This window comes from Schistocerca gregaria, chromosome 8 (genome assembly GCF_023897955.1).
Source record: "Schistocerca gregaria isolate iqSchGreg1 chromosome 8, iqSchGreg1.2, whole genome shotgun sequence".
Taxonomy (NCBI): Eukaryota; Metazoa; Arthropoda; class Insecta; order Orthoptera; family Acrididae; genus Schistocerca; species Schistocerca gregaria.
In genome coordinates this window covers 349211070-349229802 of record NC_064927.1, presented here as the reverse complement: position 1 = coordinate 349229802, position 18733 = coordinate 349211070, and the positions used below count along the sequence as shown (strand labels likewise).

Genomic DNA, 18733 nt, shown 5'->3' with positions numbered 1-18733 from the left:
AGCTTTGACGGGATATTGAACAGTAGAATTTTGTCTCTCGCGTTTCGCACTTTATCGTTAAAAGCTCTCGCGCGTAGGGAAATACGTTAATTATACGTGACTTCAACGAATAGTAGTGGTAAATATACGACGTGGAACATCTGTTAAGCTGCTATGATTTTCTGCGTCTGGTGCTGTGTTGCGACACTTATCTGACAGCCGGAAGATAAACAAATTAAATAAATTCACTGAGTGCGTACTGTGGTGTGGTAATTAGATCTAGCAGGTCATAAGAATAATACCGACCGCCACGTGTGCACAGGTGCGTAAATAGAAGTGACGTACATTAATTAAGTTCTCAAAATAATTAGCAGTGAACTTGTACGTTGCAGGTAGGATTAATGAACTAAGAGGACGGCTGACATGGATCTGAGTTACGACAACACAGATGTACCGATGCGAGTGCAGCTACGTCTGCGTTAGAGAAATTACTGTGCGGTGTTCGGAGGAGGGTACATTTTCCCAGCCTGATTCACCTTCTTACCCTATGTTATTCACAAATTATCCGAGGAAAGTGACGATGGTTGGGCGTAGCATTACGACTCTAGTGTATTTTCTTAACGGAAATCAAGGAATTCTCCCATATCTCTGCAGCTGTACAACTGGAGGGGAGAGTGGCATTGAAAATCTGATCGCTTGAGTGGAGAACAATTTGCAGTGATTGTTGGAGAAAAGAAGCCGTGAATATTCACAAAAAACGAACTTATTCACAGCACTACAGCCCTATATCTGTATGAGAGTTGTACAACATATTTCGAGTTTAAGCATCTGGCTTACCTAGCACCAACAGACTTTCTATGAGGCAGTCAACTTTGATTTCGGAACAAAACGTCAAATGTTACTTGTCCTCATCAAATTGCGTTCTAAGAGCCATGCATAAAGACAGTTCATTATTACACCGATACCTGAGAATGGAAATACGTCCTTAAGAGAGCAAATTTAAATGCAATGGAACTCGAAATGCAGTACGCACAGCGTTATCTCACGGGAAACGATCGAACTGATAGTGACATGAGATAATATTTCGCAGTTCTATATTTTAGATCAATTTTTTTAGAAATTTGCCGTTAGAAGCTGATATGACGACAAGTAACTCAGCGGCGTATTTTGTGCTAAGTGAATGCCTAAATACTCGGAAAGACGCTGGGGCGATTTCACTGTAAGGCACCGCGGTAAAAAAAAAAAAAAAAAAAAAAAAAAAAAAAAAAAAAAAAAAAAAAAAAGCAATAGATTATCAAAGATTATCAATAATTGGCATCCATCTGATTTGATTGGAAGCTGGTAATAGCATCGCGCAATATGGTGATTTAAATACATCAGTGTAGGGTTTGGTTGAAGCCTACATTATACAAACTCCAGTAGTGGTATCCTCAGAATGTCATGTATTGACAAATTACCTTTAAATCCTTGATGTCTGCCACACTCTTTACAGTGAGTTTCATAATACGTTTAAATTTGCTTGTAACATTGATATCTTGACAACAACATTCGACTGTTAAAGTGGGGGCTCAAATAATTTCTTCGGCTGGTTTCTGGAAACAGATTTTGGAACTTTAAGAATAGTGTTCTTGCGATACATGTGATTTCTTTTGCATTGTTTATCACCATTTCAGTAAATGATGTTGCAGTACCACTCCGCTGAAAAAAATTTGCTGTTCTTCGAATCTACTGTATGTGTTCATGCAGTCCGGACACGTTTAACAGTTCTCCACAATTGCTGAAACTAAAACTTCTGACGAAACTTCTTCCTTCAATATGCTGCACTTCTTCGCAAAGCTCCAAACAAACGGCAGTCTTACCTTTGCCTCATTTGTCACCTGTTTCTGTGCTTTTTCTGTCATATATGGCTTGTAATTTGTTAGTTATCCTTAGATATTTAATGTGGTAGATTTTGGATGTGCACAAACGATATCGAAAATATTCATCTACTCATGTAAATTCCTTTGTATTTATGTTCGATGAATATAACGCCAAGTTACAACAGCAGTCAAGGACTTACTCGCCAAGTTTTCTGATTTCAGAAAAAAAGAAATTCTCGGGATACCACTCCTTTTGAAAACGATTGAAATGTAGCTTATGACTTCCTGTCGACAGCGGGGTCATTTAGAGACGCATCAGCAGCTCATCTGCAGAAAAATAAAGGAGGAAATCGACCCTGGAATTATAGAAAAAAATCACCTTGGTATTTGCTTGAATGTCGAGGAATACTGCAATCAACAAGCTGCTTCAGAGAGTGACGTTTGTTATCTCCCTGTCATTTATGTGTATTATGCAGCTAACAGCTCCATCACACTTTGTAGAGCCAAGTTTACTTCTGAGAATGTCTCAGAACAATACACTGTGATTGCTTATCTGGACCGATTTACGACAAGCACATAACTTTTCCATTGAATAAAAATACGGTGAACAGGACAAAAACAGTTTCTTACATGGAAGATTCACGTGCTTTGAAAAAGCGTCGAAGCACAAAAATTACGGATTTTCTGTTCGTAGTTAATTAGAAGTGTTCCTTCACGGCATGTCTATTGCCACCTACGTATTCTATACTGTAAAGTAATGTTTTTTCTTCTGAGAGAGAGGAGTAAAAGGTACTAACACCAACAGTAGATTATACTTTTTGGCAAGGTGTTGAATGATAAGAGGAATAAGGAAGGAATAGTATCTTTTATGTGCGATACCAGCGGTACTGAAATAAAACCGCGAACGCAGGATTTCTCATAGAGATAAGCAAAATATTTTTATGCAAAGCATCATCCAGCCACTATCGCTTCTGTCTGATTCCGTTAGCACTTCATGTTGTCTCTTTTTGCATGCGCTTTGTCCTAGGAAGATAAACAGTTTGAAACGATTTACAAAAAGTGATTGATAACCAAGTTATGGATGGTTGCTGCTTTCCACCAATAACATTCTGTGTTACACGTCCAACCCCCACAGTTCTCAAGACAAAATATTCACAACGTGGCAGAGATTCTGCTGAAAATAAATGCAAAGAGAAATGTAGATATTTAGTTGCAACAAAATGTTGCCTAATAGTGACACGTGAGGTACACACTTTTTTTGCGGCAAAGAGTACAGCGACCTAGTGTTGAACAAAACTTAGTACAAAGAATATTCTAAGCTAATACTATAAAGATGCTAGGAATGGAATTTCTTTATCTATTTTTTTTACTATGTATGGCGGTAGTTCAGCTCTTCTTGCTCCAGTACTTGTTTCGTAGGGGTATGTACGCGGTAACTCAGGTTACTAACAAACTTCAATTAGGCGAGATGATACCCTTGGTTCATTAAGTAGAAGCCATTATTTTAGGTTTCTTTCAGATGAGAGTCTTTGTGGAAAAAAAATACTAGATGGATATCACTAGCCGTATATTCGTAATACGCACTCATACGACTTTTGTTTTTTCCGTTCTTTACCCTGACCAAATTATGGGACTAAGGGGGTCTCAGACTGCGAATCATCGTCTCGGATATATCAAATATTTTAAATCGTAACCGATGTTTAACAGCGATGCTTAAACAATTATTACATTATTTAATTTGCCTTTTTCTTGGCACCGTCTGGCAAGGAGTGGGATAGGAAAGTTCGTCAAATTATCGGGATGTTGTTAAATCAGGCGATGCTGAAGGAATTAGATTATGAAATCAGACACTAGTCATAGTCAGCAGAATAGCTGACGATGGCTGAATTAAAGAGAATGTAAAATGCAAATTGGCAATAGGAAGTAGAGGGTTTCTGGAAAAGAGACATATTTTTGACAATGTATAAAATTTATTTATTTCATTTGTTTATTTATTGAACCTGATCAGATCAAAGCCTTTAGACCTTCTCTAACATCGGAGCAGAGTTTCACACATGCAGTACCTTCTTCACGTCTTCGTTACTTAAGAAATGACGAGAATTTTAATATGAAAAATAGTAACGATATGATTTGAATATCTGTAGAGGCAATGTGAATAGATAGTACTGACTAAGGGCTCATAAAGATAATACTGGCAGTAGTTTAGTAATAATAATAACAGTAATAATAATAATAATAATAATAATAATAATAATAATAATAGTGGCAGCGATAAAAGAATTTAAGTCTCAGGAAGTCATTTCCTTAACTAATTGTCTGGAGTGTCGTCTTGTACCGAAGTGAAACGTGGGTGATAAGTACAGACAAGAAAAAACAGAAGCTTTTGATACGTGGTGTTACAGAAGCATTTTGAATATTTGATAGATACATCGGATAAATAATAGATATTTCGAACTGATGAGCAAAGAAATTTATGTCTCAGCACGACTAAAAAGGAGGGATCAGGTGACGGGACACATCTTAAGTCATTAAGGAATTGTCAATATGATAAAGCAGGACGCTTGGGGGAGGGGGGGGGGGGGTGTACGTATTGCTGAAGGTGATCTAGGTTTGATCGTACTAAGCATCTTCAAGTGTGGATGTGGGTTGCAACAGCTAGAAGTGGTGAAGAGGCTTGCACAGGTAGTGTGAAGAGCTACATCAAAGCCGTCTTCGGACAAAGTCGCCACAATAAGTTCAATAACATCACAAAAGCTCAAGAGGCGTTCACTTGCACTGTTCCTGCATAACTTTACGCAAGCCAGAGTAGTTAGTTTTGCGATTTGCATTTAAATGTGTTCTTCATTGTTTTGGTACAATAGTTGCAAGAGAAAACAAGTTAACGTGCAATAATAAGAAGAAACAGCAGCTTCTGAGTGAAATGCGTGATTGAGCAGTATTTTATAAATAATTAGGACTAAATACAAAATTTTATTTAGCATTAGCAATCATATACAGTGACAAAAACTCACGCTATTCGAAAACAGTCGACGAATACAGATTTATCCGTTCCACTACGCATTTCTCTACTCCGATGATAGCCTGTCGATATAGTAAAGTCTATGCACGCGTAGATCTTAACTTTAGCGTTAGTGTGACACGGTACTCGCACTCGAGGGGATAGCGATTCGTAGTTACTTATAGCCATTCGGATTTAGGTATTGCTGGTCTTCCCTAACTCACTTAAACAGCTACCGGCGTTGTCCCTCTGAACAGGACACGACCGATTTCTTTCCTCATCCATCCTCAATCCAAGAATTTCGACGACGTGACGTTAAATCCTAAACTCCCAGCCTTCATTTTTCTAGCGATGACGAAAACAACCTTATTATTCGAAACGTGGTCATTCCTGTAAATGGTAATACTAATATTGGTCACATGTGTAAAGGACGACTAACCGGTTACATTTTCTTGAAGATTGCACTATGTATGTCACAAATAAGATTAGGCCTCTTTCCGTTGACTGACGTTGTACTTACTGGCAAGATATTACTTTGCATTCCGTTTAGAACATTTACTAAAGGAAAGGTGTCCATAAAGTCGTGCTGTCACTTCAAAAAATCTGAATTCGGAAACTAAAGAGTCGTGGTTTGTTATAAAATGTCTAACAATTCTGTAAGACTTTTTTTTTTTTGTCCATTGCTGCAGATTTGTCTTGGAATGCATCAAAATAACGACAAACAGAAGAATGCGAATTGTCTGTGCCAGTACTGAAGAACACCAACGGCAAAAGCAAGCATAATGAGAGAATGTCGTGGTGGTCCCATCACATGACCCTTTGCTCTCTCCCGAAGTCACGTCATTAGACTTTTTTTGGGCGGGGTGGGGGGGGTGGGGGGTGGGATGTTTACTCGTACGACAAAGATCGCATATACACGACAGTCCATCTACATCTACATCTACATCTACATGACTACTCTGCAATTCACATTTAAGTGCTTGGCAGAGGGTTCATCGAACCACAATCATACTATCTCTCTACTATTCCACAACAAACCGCAATGCTCTATTTCTGATAGTTTCCAAGTTCCGATTTTTTAAAATGATAGGGCGACTTTATAGGTATATAACTAGCGTGATCCACCCAGGAAGTAAAGATTGACATGATACATATTTGATAACGGAACACTAGAGTACAAATGTAATTATAATATTGCGTAACAGGTATCTCATTTGTGCTCAGAGACACAAAAGTAGACCTATATGCGTTTATCGTCTGACAGATTATCATGTCAAAAATGGGCATGCATTAAAATTTCAATGTAATGTAAAGTATATTAAAACGAAAGTCATTTAGGAGCCAGTGTAAATATACTAATTTCTCGAATAAGCAAGCTACTGATATTGAACGATACATTCCGCGCTTTATCTAGGGTTTATTTAATTTGCAGATCAATAGAAAAACATAGGCTGATGACATACAGAAGCACTGCCAGTGATATCCTATTGAAACATAGTTAGTACTTTTAGTCTCATCTTAATGTAACGTTAATGCTATATGCAGTTGTTCTGCGAGAAGAAATGTTTTTAATACCTTAGTACGGGAAAGGGAGGGCGCTCCTCACACGGAAAAGTGTAAAAGCTGTAGCACACGATGAAATAACTTCAGCTTTGTTTAACATAACAAAGGAAACGTTGGATAGAAGAAGTAGCCATGATGTCCATTGATTCTGTCATATAATTTCATTTTGGCTGGCTCTGAGCATTATGGGACTTAATATCTATGGTCCTCAGTCCCCTAGAACTTAGAACAACTTAAACCTAAATACCATAAGGACAACACACAACACCCAGTCATCACGATGCAGAGAAAATCCCTGACCCCGCCAGGAATCGAACACGGGAAATTTCGTTTTGATCCTTGCCCACTTGCAGAGAGTTTTGAACTACATTTCGCTCCTTGACAGTGTATAATGTTTAGCAATATTAAATATAATAGCCTCTGGCTGCCAGCCCCTTCTTAATTCCATAAATCGATCATGTGCTACAAAAAAATACTTAATGATTATCCGGTGATCCACAAAGTTTTTGTCAAAAAGTCGATTCTGTTATCTCTTCATCTTTCATATTTATATTTGGGCGGTAAGCTACTGTTCTTTCCGAAGGTAATTTTTTTATTTTTTATTTTTTTTGTCAAGGGAAAGGGTCTCCGAGAGACAACGCCGTACTGTACTGTTTATTGCCGTAACTATGAAAGGTGACTCGCTTTGTGAAATACATGTTACAAGCCCGAGATGACGAATGATGTACACAAACCAAATGTACTTGCACTACACAAAGAGTTCCCCAAAGCAATGGTAAGATTCATTAAGCTCAATTCTATAGCTCAATGAATAAAAATAAGGTTTATTTCCTTACAGAAAAAAAAAAGAAAATCGTTTTCAGGTGCACCTAGAACTCGCAGGTTCAAGTATTATGCTCGCAACTTGAGATGGCAGGGCGCGTAGAGAACCCTTTTTTGATTGCATTGTACGTTGCTTCTAAGGTATTACGTAGCAATAAATTCTTCTGCCTAAGAAAAATTATTTACAGATATTTGAAGAAATACTTTACTTAAAAAAGGAATAACGTAGAACATTTAATACCTGAATTCAAAGAAAACAAATAATTAAGACAGTTAATGAAAAATGTATATTTTCTTCACACAAACACAAAATTATTCAAGATATAACCCTTTGATAACGTCAGCACCTTTCGATAAAGGTGTAAATATGAATGTTAAACCAGCTGGTAGGATTTCACAGCAATGACAACGTACAAAGCGAACTTCCCCGTTTTTTTTTTCCATTGATACGACAGTGCAACAGTTTCGAAGTGCGTGGTACAGTTATTACTCGGTTAAAAATAAAATGTCCTTGCTTGCTGGTACTTCACTGCTTTCTTTTGTCGTAATAGCAGCAGGTACTCTGAAGGCACGTATTATGAATACACCACCAGATGTCGTGCCTAGATAATTACAGAGTACAAAGTCGTAAAGCATTCGTTTCATATTGTCTGTCGACTGACTGTCCATTCGTGAGAAGCATATTGCGACTAAAAAATAATACTGCACGCTGGTGTTCCTTTTTCTTACGGAAAATAATAATATGACACTGACCTGTGATCACTTTCACGTGACCCTTGCGCTTATATCATTCGCAAGTTTCCAGAACAATAATATCGCAACTCTGCTTAGGAAAGCGAGCATCTACGTGTCCACTACTGAGTTTCGACAAAAGAAGCAGTGGAAAAAATCGCTGAGATCGTACGATATTTCTACGTTGTTATACAACCATTGAGACGTATAAAAATCTTTTTAAGATATTTCTTTCAGTTCTTCTCTTTGCAACTGCAGTACTTTAAGATGTGTAAAGCGTCCCCTCCTTCTGCCCCCCCCCCCCACCACCCCACCATCTCACTATCATGAGTGACTAACCGAAGTTGTAAGTTGACACAATGTCAGTAAAAGAGAGAGGAAAATATTGAAGTATTTTAATCTGTTAAGTATGCAGTTGATCTGTTGCTAATACCAGAAATGTGGAAGACATATCGCATACGATTTAAAAACATTTATATCCTGTATGAACCAGTGTGGAGGAAACTTTTGGACTGGCCATGAGACAAACGAGAAGAATATGGCACAACTTCTAAGATTTTGAAAGATATCTGACATGATTCCTAAACGGTTACAAAGAAGATTTTAATGTTTTATCAATATGGTTGGCTCATCCTGGTGTTTTGTAATTGATCAGCCAATCAGACTTCCCCGAGCTATTTTTTCACCTTTATTCTATATCTCAGTTACGATATTGGTCGTGCATTTTAATATCGGCTGAGACGGAGTGGATGAATTTTACTGAATATGAGAGAGAGAGTATCGTTTTAAGAGAAATTCTGCTTTACGCACGTTTGGTTTCAAGTTTTAACTGCAGTCGTCTCGTACTATTCTACTCAGGACGCCAGTTTCCACGGTACTGAGTGAGCTAAATCCACAAACAAAGAAAGGCACACACACACACACACACACACACACACACACAGAGACGTACGTACATACATACAATTTCTAGGTCGGTTGCTGCTACAGCTACTTCCGTAGTACCAGAGAATTTATTTTAAAACATCAAGCAAATTGAAACTTACTCGAAGCCACACGCACCCCACACACACACACACACACACACACATACATACATACACACACACACACACACACACACACACACACACACACACACATACACATACACACCGAAAGCGTTACACGATGGACCACTGCTGTGTTCCTTGAATCTCGACACGATACTAGAATCTGTCCACGAAACTCACCTGTGGATAACGAAGACAATTTTTTTCACGGCCGCCACGCCGCGATCATTTCGCAACGGCTGCCTGTGAACTGACCGGCTGGCGGCAGTGTATACCGCACAAAGGAAGCGGACAACGGATGTGGTCCTCGCGTAATCGTGGTGGGAGAGGCGGGGCCGGAACTGTGATCGACCCCGGGTTCGACCCCCGCGGACGCCTTATTAAGTGGCGCCACTGGAGAATTGTATGCACGGGAGGTGTACCCCGCGGGCGGGCGGGAAACACCGATATCTGTAATGGCAGGAGTGTGAGGAGAAGGGAGGAATGCAGGAGAGAATGGAAGTTGAAAGAGGCGGTGAGGGGTTGGGGAGGGGAGGGAAGGTGCCTCGGGGTACATAGGCGACCACGCACGGCTCCGATCTGATCACGTATACAATGCTGCACGCCGCATCCAGGCAGCTACGATTCGGCCGCTCTGTGCTGCTAGCAGGAGTATTCACTCATTCACACACACACACACACACACACACACACATGCAGAGACGACGGAGGACGCGCAGCGCGGTCTCTAGAATGTGTCTTTCCCCTCTGTGTGTCTGAGGTCCGGCGCAAGTGGAATAACAAGAGCGCGCAGTGGGTGGGGGAACGGGTACGTTCGCTGTGGGTGGGGAAGGGGGAGTGACGGCCCCACCTCCCCTCCCGGCGGGTTTGAAACAAAACGCTCTGGGCCCGCCCGCCTCGGAGCGAGGGAGGTGGGAGGGGGGACGGTGAGGCCGGGTGGAGGGGGTCGGGGGTACCGCCCCCTCGCCACGCTGGTTGGCGGGTAACTACCGCGAGAAAAGGATTGAGTGCGTGAGTGCGTGGCTGCGTGCCTGCGCTGCGTGAGCAGCGGGGAAGGCCTCCCCCACACCACGCGGCCACTTCAGCGTGTGTGGCCTGCCAGACCGCCCACATACTCGGCGCCACCTGCGCACGTACGTGTATACGCGGGAGGCGTGTGGGATAGATACACACGGGCGTGGGTGGAGCGGCTGAGGAGGGGGGGACGGGGAGACAAGTTACTATTTTTTTGCCTAGACTGGAGCGGCGTGCCCAAGTATGCCGACACTGACGCCCGTACTCTCGTATTTTCCTGCTTATTATTATTAAAGGGGAAGAAAGGGAAAAAGGGAAGGGTTGAGTCGCACGGAGTATGGGTGAGAGAGCGAATGAGGGGAAGGCGAAGAATGAAGACGAGCGCTGACTGCGTGTAATAAGGTGGAGGGGGGCGTGACGGGAGGGGTGGGAGGCACTGTGGTCTGTGGGCGGAGCCGACCGCAGCGCCGCCGTACTGCGTCACAAAAGGCGTCGTGCTATTTATAATAAGCGAGCATCGCTGCGCCTCGGCGCCACGCATATGTTTTGTTTGGGACTCCGTGCGTGAGTGTGTGTGTGTTTGTGTGTGTGTGTGTGTGTGTGTGTGTGTGTGTGCGCTTCTCCCAGCCCCGGTGGTCTTGTTGTGGAGGTGGATGGAATGGATGAGGGAGAGCAGAGTGGGGCGCGGAGGGGGGCATGTATAATGAATGAGAGCAGACGCCACGTCGTGTCCCGGCAATCACTCCGAACGGAGAGGACTGGCTACGCACGGCGGCCACTAAAAAAGCGAACCGCGCTCGCGCGGAAATATTTTTTTATTAAATATGTTTAAGACTGGGAGAGAGAAAGATGATCCTACCGGCCCTGTGCCGCTGCCTAATTTGGTACCCCTGGTGGACCTAAAGTCGACCTTCCTGTGTCCCTTCCTTTTTTCATTTGCCTCCTTCCACCTTCCCCCTACACGCCGGCGCCCTTATCCGCGCGCGCGGGCGGGTCGGACGCGACGAATCGCGGCGCTCACGAGGGAATGCGGCGCCGCCAAAGTCCTTTCTGCCGGCGCGCAGCGGCGCCGCCGCCGAAAATTTACGACCGCGTCCGTCTCTCCGCTGTCTGATGCCGGTAGCTGGTACGGCGGGGAGAGACAGGAAAAGAAAGGGAGAGAGTGTAAGAGCGAGAGAGACATAGAGAGCACTCACACGTTTGGCGGCTAGCTGCCATGCAGGGGTATTGCTCACGCGCTTCGTGTCGCAGAGTTAGAAAAAAGAATGGGACTTAAAAATAAAAGATAACACACGCACGCACGCAATAATAAGAATGTCGTGAAAATATGCTGTTTAGCTTGAACGTTCAGGGAGAGGAAAAGAACACTTTAAGGTTTGCCGACGATATATTAATTCTGTCCGACACAGCATTAGTTGAATGGAATGGATAGCACATTGAAACTGGCAGAAGCCAATTTTGGAGAAGATTAGTATGGCTTCCGCAGAATTGCAGGAACACGCGAGGCCATGCTGACCCCACTACTTGCCTTAGAATGCAGTCTGAGAACGGAAAACCTACGTTTGTAGTATCTGTTGACTCAGAGGAGGGTTTTGACAGTTCCGAACACAACTTTTGGAATTTTGAAGGTGGCAGGAGTAAAATATCACCACCACCATCATCATCATCTTTCTTTCAGGGATTAGGCTGTTGCCTGTTCCGAACTCACAAACAATATTATTCCCATTTTTTAAAAAATTGTTCCATTACTATTTTCCCGTTCGGGTAGACAGACGTTTGCTAGCGTAATCAAGAAGAACAGAGAGAAAACTCTTACACAAAATACTTAGCCGAACTCGTAAGAACGGGTCCCAATTAAGAAGAAAATCAAAACAAGAAATAATTTCTAAGACAAACAAAATTACTGATTAAATGAGAGAAACACATTTCGGTTTATGGACACGTAAGAAGAATGAATTATAAGAAAAAGAACGTATCTTCAGTACCATTCTGACTTAAAACCGAAAACAAAATTACCGTGGTACTTGGGCATCAAAATAGATGTAGGAAAAACTGGTATACTGCCAGAAGTCACTCAAAACCAAGTTGTACTGGCAGCCGAGACTTTTCAGAGATGAGAAGTGAACATCTTGTGTTAAATGGTCAGATGAACGTCGCACCACACACAGTAAACTGATGGGGAAAAAAGGGAGAGAGAGAGAGAAACTGAGAGGAATTGTCGTAACGGTTGTGAACCTACCGTGGAACTTGGATGTTCGAATAATGAAATAAAACAAAATGAAAAATATGTAAAGACCACTGATCTCTGAAGACATAGAGCCCTGCTCGGGTATGAGACGTGTTATCCGAACCGCATCCGAAGGTTTTTTGTAGGCATCCACGGATATCCGTACATTTTAATTCATTTTACATGGTTCAGAACGCCGAAGTAATGCGGTACGATTGTTGTTAGGCTAAATTTTTGTCTGCTGAGTTCGGGCCCCGTAGTTCGTTGACGAGAAAAAAAAAATGGCTCTGAGCACTATGGGACTTACCAGCTGTGGTCATCAGTCCCCTAGAACTTAGAACTAATTAAACCTAACTAACCTAAGGACATCACATACATCCATGCCCGAGGCAGGATTCGAACCTGCGACCGTAGTAGTCGCACGGCTCCGGACTGCGCGCCTAGAACCGCGAGACCATCGCGGCCGGCCGTTGACGATAAACGTAGCGACCAGACGTGACCACTTTTTAAAAAACATAGGCTCCCATGTTCTTAATACCCTCCATAAATTACAACTTTGAAGCGTAATTAATGAAAACAAACTTTGTGGGATTTTCCTCATCTGGTACCCGAAAAATTACGAAGTCCCATGTAGTCGTTTTACAACTCGTCGTCTCTTATCACACAGTGATTAAAGATGGTTCAAATGGCTCTGAGCACTATGCGACTAAACTTCTCAGGTCATCAGTCGCCTAGAACTTAGAACTAATTAAACCTAACTAACCTAAGGACATCACACACATCCATGCCCGAGGCAGGATTCGAACCTGCGACCGTAGCAATCGCGCGGTTCCGGACTGCGCGCCTAGAACCGCTAGACCACCGCGGCCGGCACAGTGATTAAAGATATCATTAATTCCTTGTAATGTTAAATCATCTTAACCTTGGAGGCTTCTCACACAATAATTGTTGTATTGTGAAGTTCAGCTGAAACGTTAGTAGAATCACTGTTGTCGCACCGCATATTATTTGTGACGTTTACGATGGACAAACAAGAGTCGGGCTATAAAAACAAAGATTCCAGTGGAGAAAGTATCCAAAAAGAACCTTCAGGCAGCTATGTGTCAGTGTCTCGTATTTGCATAAGTGAGGTCTGTTAGTGCAGAGAAATGACCGCTGTTGGAATGGTAACAGGACGCACGTGTAAGTGTACTGCAAACAAAGCGGAAGAGTCGCGCAGATGTCAAAAATGCGCCTGTCCTTTCTAGGACACCAAGTATTCAAGCCAATGTAGCGGCACACCATTTCGCATAGATTATATTTGAGACAAAAATAATTTGTATTCTCTACTGCATGTAATGCAAATAGACTAAAATCATAATACGACCACTGTCCTTAAACGTTAGCCCCTCTATAAGATATAAAAAAGTAATATAACCATGTAAGCCATACGAATAATAACAATAGTCGATTCTTACTTTCCTTGACCCCTTGGTCCCAAACACGCCAGTTTCTTCTGTCCTGCACTATCTCCAGAATTCTATTACTTCTGTAATGCCATCAGTATATCTCGTCCTTGCCGCCCTCTTCTCCCTTTACTTGTTAAATTACCCAGTATTAAGGTCTTTCCCAACGAATCATGTTTCTTGATGATGTACCTGAAGTAGGTTAGCTTCTGTGTCAATGTTAGACGTCCCACAGAGAAATCTGGTTTTATTTGCTGTAATACTGAACTATTCATTCTATTTGCATTGTGTGGAACCCTAAGGAGTTTCCTGCAACGCTACAGTTCAAAGCCGTCTATACTACGACTTCCACCTTTTCTTATGTCCAGGTCTCACATTCGTACATGACAATTGGAAGACTACAGCCTTCAGTATACGGATCATTATTGTTAAAGTTATGTCACACCCCTTAAAACTTTGTCCAGATTGGACATTGCCTTTCTACCAAGTCACAAGTATTCCTTCGTTTCGTTCCTGTAGTTACCATCAGCAGAACGCTGGGAGCAGACGTAGTTGAAAATAGAAATTATGTCCAATATTTATCCTTCTACATGCCGTGAAGTGACAGATGTGTTTGCCATAATTTTTGTGCTCTTGACATTCAACTTCAGTCAAGACTTTCCCCTTTTGTGTTTCATTTTCCGTAAAAGAATCTTTCCGAGGTGGCCGAGCGGTTCTAGGCGCTTCAGTCTGGAACCGCGCGACCGCTACGGTCGCAGGTTCGAATCCTGCCTCGGACATGGATGTGTGTGATGTCCTTAGGTTAGTTAGGTTTAAGTAGTTCTAAGTTCTACGGGACTGATGACGTTTGAAGTTAAGTCCCATAGTGCTCAGAGCCCTTTGAACCATTTTTTTAAAAGAATCTTTAACTCTTCTTTATTTTCTGCCGTCAGGATGGTATCGTCTGCGTATTTAAGGTTATTTATTTTTGTCTCAGATATTTTGATTCGGTTTCCTCTTCAAGTGTCCCGACACTGATCACGTCGTGCTCTTTATACAGGTAGAATAAACGATGTGACAATATATAGCCTTACTATACATCTTTTTGAATATTGACCCAGTCGTTGTTACATACAGGCTTCTCACCCTGGATTCATGGTCTAAATTTCGTTTGAGCTAAGTAGGATGATATCGTGCTCAGATACTCTTGAGTACTTCCCATAATTTGTAGTACACCCAGCCAAAGGAGTTGGCATAAGTAATAAAGCAGAGGACCCAATCTTTCTGAAGTTATCTTGCCTTCTCCATAACCCACTGGATGTCGCTAATTTGATCTCTGAGTTCCCTCTTCCTTTACGGAATCCAAGTCTAAATACTGGTGAAGTGTGTTTTGTAAGGTTTTAAGAATGCAACTGCTAACATGTGAGATGAGTGCAATTGTTCGGTGATTTGAACAATTTTTGTTAATTCCCTTCTTTGAAATCAGGATAAATACTGAACTTTTCCAGTATCTTGATCACTGTTGGTTTCTCCATATTTGCTGATGTATTGAGTGCAACCATTCATCGCATTGTCTCCAATGACTCTGAACAACTCTTCTGGAATTCTACCATGTCATCTTGTTTCGTATTTAGTAATATTTTCTAGTGTCACTTTGACTTAACTGTCTAAAAAATCTGGTTCTGGTACTAAGATCAGATTGACTTCATCATCCTCAGTAATGTTTTTCCTTATGCAGGTTTTCTACGTATTTTACACATCTTTCTTTAACGTCTTCTACTTTTGTGAGATCTTCATCATTTTTATCTCTTATTATTCCAATTTTCGTCTGAAATTTTCGTTTGATGTCTCTAATTTTCTTGTCATGATACCTTGTCTTCCCCATTCTGTTAAGTTCTTTCAGTTCTTTGGAAAGTTCACTTTAGAATATGTTCCTGTCTCTTCGTACTAATTTACAAAACTTTGTCGTAATGCAAACATTACTGATCCATCGAATTTAATTTTGGCATTCCTTCGTTAATCAACAGTACACAGTGTCTCACGTGATAATCGTTTAGCCTTCTTCTTATTCTTTTTTTTCTTGGGAACGTGTTTTCTGCTACCTTAATATAGCGTAGGATACCTCTGCGCGCTTTTAACGACGAAGTAATTTTTGTTGCTGAAATTCGTAGATACACCATCAGATATGCACATCAGCGCTGATTCTTATCCGCAAAGCATTCATTACTGCGAGTGGTGTTGTTGTTTTCGTGGTCTTCCGTCACTCTGAAGACTGACTGCATGCTTCTCTCGTCATTAGTCTATCCTGTGCAAGCCTCTTCGTCTCTGCATGAGTACAGCTACCTCCGTCCATTTAAACCTGTTTGACTTCGCTCTACAATTTTTACTTCCCACCCTTCCGTCTAGTACCAAGTTGACCATTACCTGATACGTTAGGATGTCTCCTATCAACCTATCCATTCTTTTAGTCAAGTTCTGCCACAAATTCCTTATTTCTCCAATTTTATTCAACACCTCGACATAAGTTACTCGATCTGCCCTATTGTAATCTTCAATTATCTTCTGTATCACTACACTGCAGAAGCACCTATGCTCTTCTTGTGTAAACTACTATCGTCGGCGATTCACTCCCGTACAAAACTAACTCCAGACATGTAACGCCACAAAAGACTTCCTAACACTTCACTTTATATTCGATATTAACAAACTCCCGTTTCTGAGAAATACATTTCTTGCTGTCGGCAGTCTGCGTTTCATATCCTCTCTGCTCCACCCATCACCAGTGATTTTACTGTCCAAATAGCAAAATTCATCTAATACTTTTAGTGGCTCTTTTCTTATCTAATTCTCTCAGCATCACTTGATAACATTTCGCTCATTCAATTACCCTGGTTTTGCTTTGGTTGATTTTATTCTTAAAGTTCATTTTAAGACACTATTTATTCCGTTCAACTGTTCTTCGAAGGCGTTTCCTAACTCTGACAGAATTAGTCTTCAATAATCCTCAAAGTTTTTAGTTCTTCTCCATAAACTTTAATTCCCTTCCCAAATTTCTCCATGTGTGTTTTATTACTTGCTCAATGTAATTTTTACAGATTGAGCTACATTGAGGACACGCTCACAGCTCTGTGTCGCTGCCTTCTAAACTGGGACTTCCCTTTCATGTCCTTCGACGCTTATAACAGCAGTCCAGCTTCGTAAAAGTTACACATTTTCGCTCCCTCTATTTCATCACTGCTACTATTAGAATTTCAAAGAGTGTACTCCACTCAACATTATCGAAATCTTTCTGTAAATCTACAGCTCCTATAAAATGCCATTATCTTTTTCTAACTTACCTGCTAAGACAACCCGTTGCGTCAGTATTACGTCTAATGTTTCTACAGTTCTCAAATCAAATTGATATTCCCAGTGGTCGGGTCTTTGTGCATATGTCCATGGACATCCGTAACCTCTAAACGCAGTTACAGCATTTATTGAATTTAAGGAGACCTCTGACGCTGTTGATGGGTAAATTCAAGATAACGTGATAGTGAATTTAGTGTTCAAACTAGACTGGCAAATACAGTGAGTGAAACATTTACAGGCACTACCTCACGTGCGAAATTTCTAAGCGGATTAAAATAAATACAGGTGTAAGACGAGGCTTGTCTCCAGTCCTCTTCAAATGTGTGCTGGTGTAGCAAGTACACGGATTGAAAAATCAAAAAAGTCTTCAATTAAACTGAGCAGAAAGCAGCAGCGCATAGAAGTAAATTGCCTCGAATTTGTAGACGCTTTTGCTGCACTACCTGAAAATCTAACAAATCCAGAAATGCGAGTCACTCTCCTTGAACAGACGGCCAGCAGAGTAAGTTTAAGAATCTTTGCAGGGAGAACTAAATTTATTGACAAGATAAAAAATTTACTAAAATTTTTACAGTTTGATAAAAATACGAAAGGTCAGACAGTTCAGTTTCTAGAAGAGATTACTTAAGAAAATGGTTTGGAAAAATCTGTCGTAAATGAAAGGATACACGAAGTGGACATCACACATGGAATAACAAATAATATTATTAATAAAAAGTGGCTATTGTGACATGTGAAAATAATGCATTGCAGCATGGCGATGAAACTAGAATGCCTCTGTTCAAGAAGTACACTATGTAAATGGAGAGGAAGTAGCAGAAAGAGTTGTTTCCAGAAGAGAAGTGTTAAATTTGGAACAATTTCAAGAATGAAGCACGAAGAGACTGGATGTGAAATGGTCTGAGAAAAGAAAAAAGAAACACGGCTAAAAGGTTAAACAATATTGAAGGATAAGAAAGGAACAAATGAGGAAGAGCTGCAACTTCCACAAGGTCGCTACTTAATTTAAATCGGAAAAAAATAGAAAAGAAGATGGGGCATTGAAAAGGCAAGCGCAGCTCATGGAAGTAAGGAACTTGAGGAATTAACGTCTTGTCGATGTCATTATAAACGGAACACAAAGTCTAAGTGGACTAGATGGAAATGGGTCATGGTCCTTATGAGCGCGAGATCTATCGTATTTAGGGTCAATTGGGGCCTAAACTGCATACGACAAATCCCTTAAGACAGTAGAAAAAAAATCAAATGTATGTGACATTTTATGGGACTTGAGTGCTAAGATCATCAGTCCCTAAGATTACACTTTACTTTACCTAAATTATCCTAAGGACAAACACACACACCCATGCCCGAGGGAGGACTCGAACCTCCGCCAGGATCAGCCGCACCAAAAAAATGGCTAGGAGCACTATGGGACTTAACGTCGATGGTCATCAGTCCCCTAGTACTTAGAACTACTTAAACCTAACTAACCTAAGGACATCACACAACACCCAGCCATCACGAGGCAGAGAAAATCCCTGACCCCGCCGGGAATCGAACCCGGGAACCCGGACGTGGGAAGCGAGAACGCTACCGCACGACCACGAGATGCGGGCGATCAGCCGCACAGTCCATGACTAAGACAGTAGCATTCGTTCGTTCTTAACAGTGCGGTATGACGCCATTTTCTTTCTGCTATGTGTACACCACTAATTTTTCATTTCACAATTTTC

General features: G+C 41.4%; 1 long non-coding RNA gene across 1 annotated transcript in view; it reads right to left on the bottom strand.

The window, feature by feature from the left end:
- The window catches only part of LOC126284705 (uncharacterized), a 121029-nt gene extending 111734 nt beyond the window's left edge, over nucleotides 1-9295 (bottom strand). The window contains exon 1 of the long non-coding RNA XR_007551531.1: nucleotides 9186-9295. This is a non-coding gene — a long non-coding RNA (uncharacterized LOC126284705). The remainder of the gene's footprint in view (nucleotides 1-9185) is intronic.
- Nucleotides 9296-18733: the final 9438 nt, after the last annotated feature.